Source organism: Ochlerotatus camptorhynchus, unplaced genomic scaffold (assembly GCF_037179485.1).
Source record: "Ochlerotatus camptorhynchus isolate MF236.1 unplaced genomic scaffold, CSIRO-AGI_Acam_v1.1 ptg000037l, whole genome shotgun sequence".
NCBI lineage: Eukaryota > Metazoa > Arthropoda > Insecta > Diptera > Culicidae > Ochlerotatus > Ochlerotatus camptorhynchus.
In genome coordinates this window covers 1279377-1293901 of record NW_027040528.1, presented here as the reverse complement: position 1 = coordinate 1293901, position 14525 = coordinate 1279377, and the positions used below count along the sequence as shown (strand labels likewise).

At 40.3% G+C, this 14525-nt stretch overlaps 1 protein-coding gene across 1 annotated transcript in view; it reads right to left on the bottom strand.

Moving 5' to 3' along the window:
* Positions 1–14196, bottom strand: part of Ggamma30A (guanine nucleotide-binding protein subunit gamma-e) — a 149843-nt gene extending 135647 nt beyond the window's left edge. The window contains exon 1 of the mRNA XM_065234280.1: positions 13740–14196. The gene's annotated coding sequence lies outside the window, so the exon portion shown is untranslated. The remainder of the gene's footprint in view (positions 1–13739) is intronic.
* Between the last annotated feature and the right edge of the window lie 329 nt (positions 14197–14525).

The following is a 14525-nucleotide window of genomic DNA, read 5'->3' as shown; positions in this document are numbered from 1 at the left end:
ATGACCATAAATGCGACATTGTAGAGAGAGTTCTTCCATAATAACACTGCCGGCCAGTGGGGGTTGGATTGAATACACACACACACGATACAAAAGTGCTCGTTTTTGCGTAAAATAATCAATATTTATTATTACGTTTAAAAGTCCCAGTTTGGTTCGAAGTTTCGAAGCGAACGCATGTCCGCAGGCCTAATAGAAAGATAGGCAGAAAAAGTGATTTTCGGAGTTTTATTCGTTAGGTGTTGTAGTGGAGATTTGTGTTGTTGGATGCGGGAAGAGATTGGAGGGCGGGTGTTTGACGCATAGAGCCTGTCAATTTCGCTTTCAGAGTGTCGCAGTCAGCGGTTTTATGATTCGTGAGCGCTCGCGATTCGTAGAACCGTTGATTGTGACTGCAAGTGGATTTGGCAGGTTTTGTGAGTCGGACGCTTACTTTTTGGCCTATTCTTGTGTCTAACATGTGCAGAGTATCATTATAGGGTCTAATGGTTTTGAGATTCCTGGTTGCATGAAATATATTTGTGAGAATATATTTTTGAGATTTTAGTAGTCACGTTTTGTTTGTAGTTTATATTTTATTTCTTTCATGTAATTATCGTAAATAATAGTTTTTCAATAATAGATAGTTCATCCATATATTTGGACTTTGACGCGAAGCGCTGTGGATTATGAGATGCTTGATGACCCTGGAGGGATCGATTTTGCTTACTGAGCAGAAAATCATGGATTTAATTTCAGGCTCTTCCACAGCACAATAAATCGCCACCATCATTTGTATATTTGATATTGAACATTAACCTTGGAAACTATTTGCATATCAAGCAAAAACGTAGTCCTGTATTGTCGCGAAGCGTTATGGTTCTGAGATGCTCGATGACCCTGAAGGGATCGTTTTTGCTTACTGAGCAGAAAATCATGGGTTTAATCCCAAGCTCTCCGTCATGACTCTTAAAATTCATGATCACGTACAAAACGAACAAAATGAATATGTTCTTTCGATAGCCGGCTATCGATAGATTAAATAAACAACAAATAAACAATACATACTTTTGGTTGCATCGCCAACTTGAGGTGAATCCTAACCGAATACCCTACCCAACCCTCCAACTCCGTAGCACTTATGAGGGTGTCGCTAAGTCGGTGGCCTCTCGTTAAGTAAGTACTACATCAACATTTCCTTCCCTATCCCTAGTTATGGTAAAGATGGGCGTGGCCGGGAATAGCGACAGTCATGCTTCTGTTACTCTTGTTTAGATTGGAACCAATGTTTACTCCCCAGCATTATTCCTGAAAGTAGTCTGACTGAGAATTTCAGAAGTATATCATAACAACGCTAACGCTAACGCTAACGCACACTCAAGAAACAAATTCACATTGATAACCTAAGAACACAATTTGTTACACTACACTACACGAAAACCGATACCCTTGGGAAAAGCTGATGCAGAGCTAAATGCATTACCACAGAGGAGACAAAGGACTACGATGAAAAATGATATATCTGAAAGGGAGAGGCTACTGGTGGTCCTATTAGTGATGGAATGTTCTTTTCCAAGTAACACCTCAAGTGAGAAACATCTCGAAACTAGACCAGTTGTGCACAGTGAAGTGGAAAAGTGACTATAATCTCAATTTATATTGTTAAATTGGAGAAAGTCGAACCAGGTAGGCCTAATCACCCATAAAACGATTATGGACCCCGGAACCAAAACCAGTAGTGGTCTATGGTAACACCTGCCCCCTTTCATATATCCCTCACCCAACCAGGACCCATTGTATTCCGGTTGAAGTCGTTCCGTTACCGGTTAGCTAAGGCAGCTGACCTGGAATAAAAGTCCCGTGCGAGGTGCGTAGCCAAACCCCAACCACGACCAGCCAAAGGTCCATTGTGATTGCAGGTTCACGGATAGACCCACATCCCACGAGGCCTCCGTCCGCAGAGGTTAGGCCAGAGGTACCGACACCGTCGTATCCAGCCAGCAGATCAACGAACGCAGCCGATCAGGTGCTTTTCGGTCCGCATGACCAACAACCGATCGCGAACCTACGACGTCCCACCACGCTCTTCTGCAGCAGTAGCCGGCCGGTCCATCATACCCACAAATACACATACCATTGCTGTAAGTCAGAATAAAAATGTGTTTAACTTTAGTTTGCGTTGTGTAGTTTTTTTATCTGGTGACTGGACTCTTATTAAGCAGATTCCCTTGATAAAAGCCAACCCTGAGCGCAAAAGTGCCTCAAGCTCGAACTTGCCGGGAGCAATCAAAAGAGGCCTTGAGAGCCCACCTTCAATGGTCAATATGCAACATCAAAGTGCGATATCTTTTTCATTTTTAAACGGATCGGGCTAAAATTTTCTGACTATTTAAATTTAATAGAAATCTTCAATTCCTCATATAAATATTAGTTTTAGGTTTAAGGTAGTTGTAGAAAAAAAAGTGTCACTTAAGACATTAGGGTCATGTTGACCCGGATTTCAATCCCTAGTAGAATTGTGATATTTTGACCGACACGCAATATTTATACCTCATTTAAAAGTAAGACAGTTAAAAATGCATTGCTGATAAGGGGTTGAAACGCTCGTCGTTTTCATGCTTTTGTACTCGTACACTGAGGATACTGCACTCATGATTTTCATAATTTTTTAATTTTTTTTTTAAATGAATTGATTTATTTGTACAGGCTCAATCGAATGAACTTTATAGAGACGGTGGTGACAGTTATTTGAATCCTAATCTTAAATCTAGAGTTACAGGGATTGAACCGAATACTCCCGGTCGTCTCGAGGCTAGTGGAGATTTACAATTTTATGGATGGGGAAAGGGAGGAGGAGATTTCACTATTTCTAAAACATGAACTTATTTCTATTCAACTTGTTATAAGCTCTATAATTTTACAATTATAACAAAAACAAAAACTAAAAAAAAACACAAAAAATACAAACTAAACACAAAGTTAATCAAACTTACAATCTAAGGTTAATATTCTTCAGGAAAACATATATGAGTTCCATAAACTCCAGATCGCGTCTAGCCAAAACATCCCGAACTGGAACATTAGGTTGTCTACCTCGAGCCCGAAGGGAATCGCACAGCTCAGATCTGACTCCACGATGCTCAGCACAAGACCAAAGGATGTGATCTGCGTCTTGGTAACCTTGTCCACATTCACAGAGATTGCTGTCCCCCAGCCCAACACGGAACAAGTGAGAGTTTAATGAATAGTGATTGGACATGAGGCGAGACATCACATGAATGAAGTCTCGACCCACATCCAACCCTTTGAACCAAGGACTCTTTGACACCTTAAGGATCATTGAATATAGCCATCGTCCTAAACTTCCTTCGCTCCATTTATTCTGCCAGCTGACGAGTGACTGTTGACGATAAATGAAGAAAAAAAATCATCGTAGGCGATTTGTCGATCGTAACCCTAGCAAGTGAGTCCGCCATCTCATTGCCCGATGTGATGACAAAAGATCTTAAAGATAAAGCACTTAGAAGCTCTCGTATTTTCATGAGAAAATACGAGGAGTGCTTTACCGGCCTCATGGAGCAAATAGCCTCGACAGAACTGAGATTATCTGTAAAAATAAAGTAGTAATCTGGTGAAAGTGAGGCTATGGTTTCTATCGTATAACGTATTGCCTCCAGCTCGGAACAAGAAGCTTGAAGCATTCGAGAGGCGCTATGAAATTCGTTATAAATACCAAAACCAGCGGACGCCTCTATTAGTGATCCATCTGTGAAGAAGAACGATCTTGCGGAATCAACTTGGCCAAACTTTGCAGCGTAAATTGACGGAACAATCATGGAACGATGATGTTCTGGGATCCCACGAATCTCCCGCGTCATAGATAAATCAAAACTAACTGAATTGCCGAAGTCAGAGAAGCATACACGATGAGGACTATGCTGTGAAGGCCTGACATCCTGTGTTATGTACACGTAGTACATAGTCATGAAACGAGTTTGAGGGTTGAGCTCAAGAAGCTTCTCAAAGTTTTCGATTACCAGTGGGTTCATAACTTCACAACGGGGGAGGAGCCTGAGGGACACTTCCGAAAACCGATCCGAGAGTGGCAACATGCCCGCCAACAACACTTCAAGACTCATCGTATGAGTCGAGTACATGCATCCTAACGCGATACGAAGGCAACGATACTGGATACGTTCCAGTTTGATGATGTGAGTTTTAGCCGCCGACTGGAAGCAAAAACTACCGTACTCTAAAACCGATAAAATCGTTGCCCGGTACAACGTTAGAAGATCTTGCGGATGGGCTCCCCACCACGTTCCGGTAATTGTTCGGAGAAAATTGATCCTTTGTTGGCATTTCCGCTTCAGATACTCAATGTGGGATCTCCAGGTGCATTTTGAATCGAACCAGACCCCAAGATATTTGAAGGACATAGAATGAGTGATCGGTTTACCCAAAAGTTGAAGCTTCGGTTGTGCTGGGCTATGCTTCCTAGAAAAAACGACCAACTCAGTTTTCTCCGTGGAGAATTCGATACCCCCTAGCTGGATAGCCCAAGTAGACAAATTGTCTAAGGTATCCTTTAAGGGTCCTTGCAGGTCGACCTCTTTGGGCCCGGTCATTGACACTACTCCGTCATCTGCAAGTTGTCTCAACGTGCAGTTGTCACTTAGACAATTGTCAATTTCTCTGACGTAGAAATTATACAAAAGGGGGCTTAAACATGAGCCCTGGGGAGACCCATGTAGCTTAATCGTGAAGCTGTATAGTTTCCATGAGAAAAGCTCATATGTTTCTCTGACAGCAAATTGTACAAAAAGTTATTAATTAATGGAGAAAGACCACAAGCGTGGAGTTTGTCTGAAAGAACTTCAACCGATACTGAATCAAAATCCCCCTTAAGGGTTGATGCATATATTATGTCACGCTCTAAGGGGGAGGGGGGGGGGGTCTTAGATTTAGTGACAAGCAATGCATTAGGTATAGGAAAAACGTCACGATAGGGGGGAGGGGGTAATTTTTTGCTCGATTTAGCGTGACATAATTAATGCATGGGCCCTAATATCCAAAAACACAGAAGCCATTTGCTCTTTTTTAGCAAAAGCCAACTGAATTTCTGTGGAAAGCAACGCGAGACAGTCGTTCGTTCCCTTGCCCCTACGGAAACCAAATTGAATATCTGAGAGTAGGTGGTTCATTTCAACCCATTTGTCCAGGCGAAAAAGGATCATTTTCTCCAACAATTTTCGAATGCACGATAACATTGCGATGGGATGATACGAGTTATGATCTGACGCGAGTTTTTCAGGCTTTTTAATGGCTATAACTCTCACTTGCCTCCAATAATCTGGAACAATATTGAGCTCCATGAACTGACAAAACAAGTTCCCTCCCCTTGGCTAGTTTTTGCACCTTGCTGTTGGTGGGCGGGCTTAATTTCATGCTAGTGGAGTGTTGGAGACGGTAGGTTGATGGTCGGCGTTGCTGGCTCATGCCGCGATAGAATGGCGTCATGGGCAGGCAATGGGGATTACTAAGCTTCCCCTCTCTGATAAACCACTGCATGAGAGAACCAAAGATCTAGTCTAGCAGTGATAGTATCACACTTGTTACTCCTTTTATTGAGAGCCGCGTCGTAGTACGCTTACGTATAGGCACTGACGTTGGGTGTGATACTGGCGGGTTTTGCCGCAAATCACTTTTATTTTATTTATTTTTTACGATCGATTTATTTGGGTTTGCAAGGGAATTATACTATTGAAGTATTTCAGAAAGTGCCCATCGGTGCTCCTTCTATTTGCGTGACAAGCTTTCATTTTTTTTTTTTTTCATTGAGGTATTACTCAGGGAACAATGTTAAACACCATTTTGGTACATGGTATTGTAAATAATCTTATATGTGCTTCATTTTGATTTGGGATAAGTGTTTGAACTATGGCTCGGGATTTCCACTGTGGTGAGCTACTATTGTGACATACCCATATGTATTTTTGTGGTGCGACATAGTGGAAACGTGAGAGTGTAATTGGAACAATTCACTGGCGTGCACAGGGTGGGGCAAGGTGGGGCAATTGCCCCACCTTTTATAAATAAGATTTTAATTTCCACATTTACAAAATTATGATATAAAATAAATTGATTTTTGATAACTTGATTTGAAGATAAAATTACTTCATTTCATAATATAACGGCACTGAAAACCTTTTATTGCATCAATTCCTTTGAGATGGTGCCTGAAAATTGCACCACAAAGGTGCATGAAGGAGCAAACTTCAAAGAAATTTTTTGGTCAAAAAATTGCACCACAGAGGTGCATACAAAAAATTTCTGGTGTAATTTTTTTTTCAGGGTGGTTCATGGAGAGTTAAAAGAAGAGGGAATTTAAGGTTGAGAAAATTCACCTTCACGGTGATTAATCGAAGAAAAAGCTTTTTATTTAATAGTTCTGGTGTAAAAATATCATCAAGGTGGTGCATTGAGGGACTGATCAAAATAAATAACTCTGGTGGAAAAATTGAATCACGCTAATAATTTGGAGGTGCACATTTAACTGAAAATTTCTGGTGGAAAGTTCGCAAAACTGTGGTGAATGTAGCAGCAAGGTTTATTCATTTTTCTGGTGCATAATTTACATCGTTCTGATGAATGCAAGCTTCATTGAAATTTATGATGGAAAATTTGCACCATTCTGCATGAAGAGGCAAAGCCTGAAAATTGCACCACAAAGGTGCATGGTGAAACAAACTTCACTGATAATTTTTGGTGCACCGTTCTGGTGAATGGAGGAGCATGCTCTATTGAAAATTTCTGGTACGAAGTTTGCATCGCTTTGATAAATGAAATAAATAGAAAATTTCTGGTTGAAAACTTGCACTGGTCTGGTAAATGAAGGTATAAGCTTTATTTAAAATTAAGCTGTATTGAAAATTTTTGGTGGACCGTTCTGATAAACGAATGGGCAATCTTTTCAGACAAATTTTGATCTTAAATTTGGATTCTTTTGCTGAATAGAGAAACAAATTTTAATAATAATTTCTGGTGTAAAATTTGCACCGTTCTGATAATTGGAGGGAAACTACTTTACTAAGAATTTATGATGAAAAATCTGGAAATAGGGGCAAGCTTTATTTGGTAAAAACCTGCAACATTCTGATGATAGGAGAAGCAATCTATATTGAAAATGTCTGGTAGAAAATGGAAAAAGGAAATCTGCACCCATCAGAACATTGGAGGAGCAATGTTTATTGAACATTAACGGTGGAAAATTTGCATCGTTCTGGTCAATTGAAATTTTCTGGTGTAAAATTACCTGTGAGCAAGTTTGAAAAATTCTGGTGTAAGATTTGCAACAATCAACTGCATGCAGGGGCAAGCTGAATTGAAAATTCCTGATGTAAAAATTGCACAGTTCTGGTGAATGGAGGGGCAAGCTTTTGAAAATTTCTGGTTGAAAAACTACAACGTTTTGGTGAATGGAAGGACAACTTAAACTTGACTTCCGAAAAGAACCTCAAGGGTATTGAATTCTGAGGACAGTTCCAAAAGAAAAGATTTCTGGGGATAATTTAATGAAAATGCTGCGAATAATTTCTAGTGAATCCTGCTGATAGTTCCAAGATAATTTCGAAAAGAATACCGAGAGAATCAAATTTTGAATGAAATTTGAAAGGGATGTTGTGGAAAATTTCAAGGGAGAGAATACAGAGGAAATTCTTCTGAAACTTTAGGGGAATTTCAGTTCCAAGGCGTTCTGAAAAAAAAAAAGTTCAATAATATTCCGAGAAGAACCTCAAAGATATTGAATTTCCAAGGGCGGTACCAAAATATTTTTGGGGAGAGTTCAAATAAAATTCTGCGGATAATTTTTAGTGCATGTTGCAGATAGTTCCAAGATAATTTCAAAAAGAATACCGAGAAAATCAAATTTTGGGTGAAATTCCAAAGGGATGTTCCGCACTGTTTGAACCTTGTACTTGTCGACGCAGTGTGCATACGAAAGGAGAATGCAATTCTTATTGGTCATTCATGTCGGGTTGTCGGTGCTATCACCACCATCTGACATGACTTTAGCTGAATCCAGCCACCAAGGCAACATTGCAGCAAATGTATCATTTCGGTTAAAGCCCTACTATTGCAACCATTTGACGAACCGATCATCATCCACATTGTGGATGGGATTAAATTGCCAGTTCTATAAGCTGTCTGAAAGCAGTTTGCATTGCAGAAGATGAACCACTACCGGAGCAAAAAATAAATAAAATCAGCTAAATTGAACAGTTGATAAACAGTGATGGATAGACAGCACCATAGAAAAAAAATGCCCCTCCTTAACAAGATTCCTGTGCACGCTAGTGAACATATACCCTATATAATTTAAATATCAGCTAGGAAACTAACTTCAAAATGAAGCATTTTAGTCACATGAAGGTGTTACCTGGGTCGAACTAAGATATAATAAATAGGTATAGGCTTAAATCAAAAGAACTTGAAACACGTTTAATTTTAGATTACAAGCACAAGTGCAGGTACTTTATAAAGCATGGGTTATGATTGATTAGGTGAATTAGAGCTTTTAATAATTTATTAAATTAGACTAATGAGATATCATAATCATCAAATGAACTTAAATAAGAAACTTCAGAAAGTCTAATGACATTAAGTAGATTAACAAAAGAATTAGGATGCGGGGGGTCCGCTTAGGAGGCAACTAACCTTTAAAGTTGTAGAATAAATCTTCTTATTTAGTCTTGAACTTTAACAAGAAAACGCAGGCAGACCAATACTATTAAGCAGATTAACAAGGAGAGGAATAGTTTAAGTAAGTAAAAGTAGAGGTATGTGACAATTAATAGCTTTTAAACTTTTGGAGGTATTGTATTCTTCTGAGTTTGTTGTACTCGATTACTATATAATTCTCTCAATACGCGAAATCTCTTATATATGCGGTTAAAGCATTTGAGTTAACTTATTTCTTAGTGTTCAAGTACTTACATTTGTAAACAGGAGTCAATGTTAATCTATGAACTAAACCATACGTAAAATCGATCTTTCCTTATGTGGTATTGATGCATGTTTAACTTTTCGCGGCTGTCGGAATCAACGCGCACGTCTACGGAGCTTACGCAGAAGTGATTCACAATGCAGTAGAGCTCACCAAAAGTTTTTTTTTTTTGAGCTTCTGTAGTATAGAATTTGTTCGGTACGGTCGCGAAATCTTGAAATGATTGATACGTGCGGTAAAATAACTAAATTGAAACAAAGCTCAACAGTAAAATAAGTTGAATATTTAGGGAGGAAACCAAAATTAATCAACTTGCCAACATAGGCTATCACATTTATTTTGGTGGCACTCTTTAAGTGATAATAAGTTGTTTTTTTTCTCTACGGTTGTTTCGCGTGGCGTTCACAAATTGCGCGATTTTCGTATCATACGTAATTTAGATGTTTGGCTATAAACGGTTTCACTGACTCGAGGTCGTTCCTTAAGCGGTGTTGGTACAGGTTAAACCTTTGCCGACTGTCGGATTCAACGCGCCTACGTCTACGGAGCTTACGCAGAAGTGATACGCAATTCGGTAGAGTTTGTCAAACGCTTTCGAGCTCATAGAATTTGTTCGGTGCGGTCGCGAAATCTTGAAATGATTGATACGTTCTTTAAATTAACTAATTTGATACAAAGCTCAGCAGTAAGTAAGTAGAATATCTAGGGAGGAATCCAAAATTAATTAACTTGCTAACATAGGCCATCACATTTATTTTGGTGGCACTCTTTAAATGATAATAAGCCTTTTTTCTCGCTTCGGTTGTCTCGCACGGCTTTCGGAATTCGCGCGGTTTTCGTAACTTACATAATTTAGTTATTTCGTTCGAAACGGATTTACTTATTCAATCGGTTTACTACGCGGATGTATCTACGCGCACACGTCACAGCATTTTTTCTATAACTATCTTGAAACAATACATACGGAATCCAGTGTTCAAGCGGCCAACATATGCTAGTCCTTCTGCTGTATTGTCAAAGATAGAAGCAAAATTTATTCAAATGGGTCAAGTCTTGAAATTAAGCTGTCACGCAGCTCCAGCTTGATACCCAATAAAAAAAAAAAAACAAGTTCAACATGCACCTTTTAGCGACGTCTGGGAGGTTCTTCAACAAGTTGAATTTGCTTCTATCAGAACCCAGAGCCGAATTGCCACACGAAAGAAGCGCGAGTGAGAGTTCCAGCATTGAAAAAGGCTGGCTGATCTCGTCTCCCGAATTCGTCGTTTCGCGAGGAATCATCTGTGCCGGCACGGAATCAGGACATATTTTTCGCGCGAACTTGAGAATCCAACGATCTGAGTACTCATCGCTCTCGTTGTTCGAAGACCGGTTACGCATCCTTCGCGCCGCGTTCCAAAGCGTATTCATCGACGTTTCGCGCGATAATCCGTCCACGAATTGCCGCCAGTATCCGCGTTTCTTAGCTTTTATGAGGCTCTTGAGTTTGCGTTCAAGAGCCGAGTACGCTTCGAAATGCACGGGTGTTCCACGTTTCCGGAAAAGCTTATTCGCGTCGTTATTTGATTATGAATCTATATTCTCATTCATTTCATCAGATATTCTTAATAGTTATGTTAAAACATGGTTGTTTATACATGTGGTTTAGAAACTTTATGATTCGTCTTGGTAGTCTTGGCTTCTCCTTCTCTGTGTCGCGTGTTTCGTGTGATTTCCGCTATGGGACAGAATCATCATCTGTTCCATGGATGTTCCGAAACCTTAAATTGTCGATAAACCTCAGTGCAGTGCTGGTCCCACCAAGGGGAAGGAGACGTTCCAGGAACCGGCCGAGTTTGAGCTCGAAGCGCGCTGTTCAAGATCAGATTGAAGAGGAAGTTATATTCCTCCAACGGTGGAAGCCCTTCTACCGACGACACGGCTTGATCTATCGCGGTCTTGAACGTTGTCCAATCGATATTACGAGTGAGGTCGTACGCGATGTTATCGGATTCCGACGGATTGAACCCACTGGCAATCGAAATTTTTGATCGGCAAGTGATCACTACCGTGGGGATCCTGGATCACATTCCACGTGCAATCCAACAATAATGAGTTAGAGCAAAGTGTGAGGTCTAATAATATATCCATTGGAGGATGGATCAGCCAAACGTGTTACTTCTCCATTATTAAGAATTGACATATTGAAGTTGTCTCAGAGGTCATATATCAATACCTGGAAATTGTGGGAGATTCACTCTATAGAAGGAATGGCACTTTTTGATCCCCAAAAGTGCCCCTCCTCCACGCGAATCCTCACGATCCGGTCGAATAATGTTGAAATCATAAAAAGGAAGATCGATATCTGAAGAGAGCCAAGTTTCACAATGAGCAAATGCATCAAAATCATTATTGTGAACTAAAAACTTAAACGATTCTAATTTAGGAATAAGACTACGACAATTCCACTGTAGAACAGTGATCAAATCCCCGACCTCGTTTGGTAAATTATCCATCGAAGGAAATGATTGCTGCAAGGAGGGGCCATTTCAATGTCAATTGTTTCAAGAGTGTCTTCACAGTAGGAAGCATTACCAGAACAATGCTTTTCAGAGGATCAGAAATATCGAGATACTTGAGGATACCGTTCACAATGTTATCAAATGAGAACAACCCAGATGAAGAAGGGGCTTCTTTTCTGAAAATTGGGGCATCGGGGGTTTTTGATGTCCCCGGGAGAGGTGGAAAATCCTGGGTGTAGTCAGTTCTGCGGAATCCAGGAGGAGTAGAAGTCTTCTTTTTTCCACCACTCCTTGATTTGGGCAAGCTGATTTGGGGTTCTTGATTTGCAACTTTCCGCGAACGGATGCGCTTTCGTTTCCGTGCAGAACCTTCCGGAAAACTGAAAGAAGTTCCCTCCTCAGCCAAGTCACAGTCAGTCTCGTCATCTGACAAGAGAAAAAAGGGATTTTTTTTCGTTGGTCGATGGCGTGGCTGTCTTAAGCATTTCTGCAAAAGACTGCCGGGAACGTTCCTTAAGTGAACGTTGTAGTTTCTCCCCGCGTTGTTTGTACACCGGGCACGACGAGAGACCATGAGGAGGAGATTCTTTGCAGTACACGCATTTTGGTGCGGTAGCTGCACAGGTGTCATCCCCATGCTTCTCCCCGCATTTGGAACAGCTGATTTTCATAAATCAAATCTTATGATAAGCGGTTCTAACCTTACAATTTTACAGGTGTCGTATGTTTTTCGTAACAATAAAATAAACTTCATTTAGACGCACTATATACTATGTAGGGTATCCCACTCTAAACTTTGTTTTTCTCTCAACTTATCTATAAATACCTGTAAATATTGAAAAATTCTTTAAAAATACTTAAGAAATACCTTAAGAAATACCGCTTGATCTGATGGTGGATTCGCAACGGGGGGCCGCAGGTTTAGTGTAGGCAGTGCTAGATTCAAGACCATACTACGAGCCTGAAGTACTAGAAACGTGTCCATGTTGACAATAGGAGCTCCATTATTGAGAAGGCGACCGGGTATGTTCCTCGTGCAAGCCTGTTGCCGGGTCACCGTATGGCCTTCTGGTGGACACTCTGTATTTAGAACCAGGTTGTAGGTTTGTTTTGCACAAAGCGCGTTTGGCCCTCCCCAGAAGAAAGACAGGTGCTGTTCATTAGAACGTTAATAACTTCAGCCATTCTGTTCTCAATACTCCAAAGGTTCTACCTTTTGTACTCAAAGAAAATCGACCAACTACAGCGCCACCTAGTGCCGCGAATGTGAAGGTGACTCGTTCCCCCATATATTTTGTCGATTTTCCTCATACAGACTTCAAGCCCTTTGAGTCAGGGGTTCCGTGAAGCAAATGATTTCGAATTTTGGTAGGATGTTTCTAACCCCCTAGACTACCATTCCAGAGGGTAGCGTTTGAAATCCCAGGATTGACCTATTTTGAAACCCTCTAATCACCAATTTTGAGTCAAAATGTATCTTTTACGAAGGTTGTCATCAAATGATTCCTCAAATAATGTTCCAAAAAAATGGTTAGCCCTACACCTTACAAAAAAATAAAACAATTGATTAAATCGTGTTTTACAAATTTGTAATGTTGAAAAACCAAAATCTCGGTGAGGGTGAGGAACAATCTTAGCATCCATGCCTCTCAAACTGAACGAATTAAAATCTCATCATCGATCAAGTCACGAACCATCATCGGAAAATGTGATAATTTGAATGTAATCAAAAGATATTCCTCCGCATTATTAGTGTCCCAATTACTCTAATTAACACCCAATAGCTCGTTTGACATGACAGCATCAACTTTCTTGAAGCAATTAACGAGAGAAGATCGACGAACGTAGACAAACTTCAGCTGAAATATTAAACCACTGCTATAAATTCAGTTTCAATAAATCATAACTTTAAATTGCAGCTGTGGGTTAGGCAATGTTTTCAATAGCAACGCTAACGTTTGTTAACGAATACGTTGATTATAACGGCAAACTTAAGCTCTAACAAACTAGGAAATTTCCATCAAAACCGAATTCAATTTCCGAAGATTGAGACCGCTATCTTCTACAATTAGCGCCATTTTCTAACTAGGATGCGGGAGCCTTAAAAAAATCACAACCAATACTTTGAAAAAGGCTGAATAAAATTCTACCATACATCCCAATAACGGTCTCAGATCCATAAAGACAAATTACAATCGTGCTGTAAACTTAAAAAAAATCATCGCACTGCAAACAGATAAAAAAAAACATCTTACCGGTAAATGTTTATTCACACACCTTTTGGCTCACTGATATCTGGTTCCCACTTTTGAACAACAAACAGTGGTCACTTTATCAATTGGCACAACTCTGTTACTGCTATTGCTGTTGTTGTTGATACCGTTATTGTTATCGTGATAAAGCGACTGGTGGTATCCGTTATCAGTGTAGAATGTTGATGTCACACTTCGCCTGGACTGCACGTTGAAATCCACTCAAACGTAAACCTCTACTTCACTGAGCTCTCAAAAACCCGAACCAAAGCACACCATCGATGTCAATCACCTTTTTGTATTTTCCTCCGATCGGAACCGCCACGGCCAGTAAGAGCTGGAACCAAACCGTGTCCGAAATAATATTTGCACCTATTCAGAAGTGACACGAAGATTTGCAAATGAAAACACAACACAACGACTCTGGTGAGAACTGTTCGCGGCGAGCAACGTTTGGCGACTAATTGCAGTGGCCACTTTGAACGGTTTTTTCGCCGAGCTGCTATCGATATGCTCGCGTCTTGCTTTTGCCGCCTCTTATTCATCATAGGTAGGTACTGCACGGTACGGCATGGGACACCTACCTACATACCTTGGAGGCCTAAATATATGTCAATACTCCGGGTGACATATGTAGCCATATATCTATATCTATCCATTGAGACTAGAGGGGCTACAGACGACTATGCAGACATCGCGACGGGACGGACGGGATGATGTTCTACTCACGAGGTATTCATAACGTTTACAATATTCACAAGGTGATATGGGGCAGATGGGAGGGATATG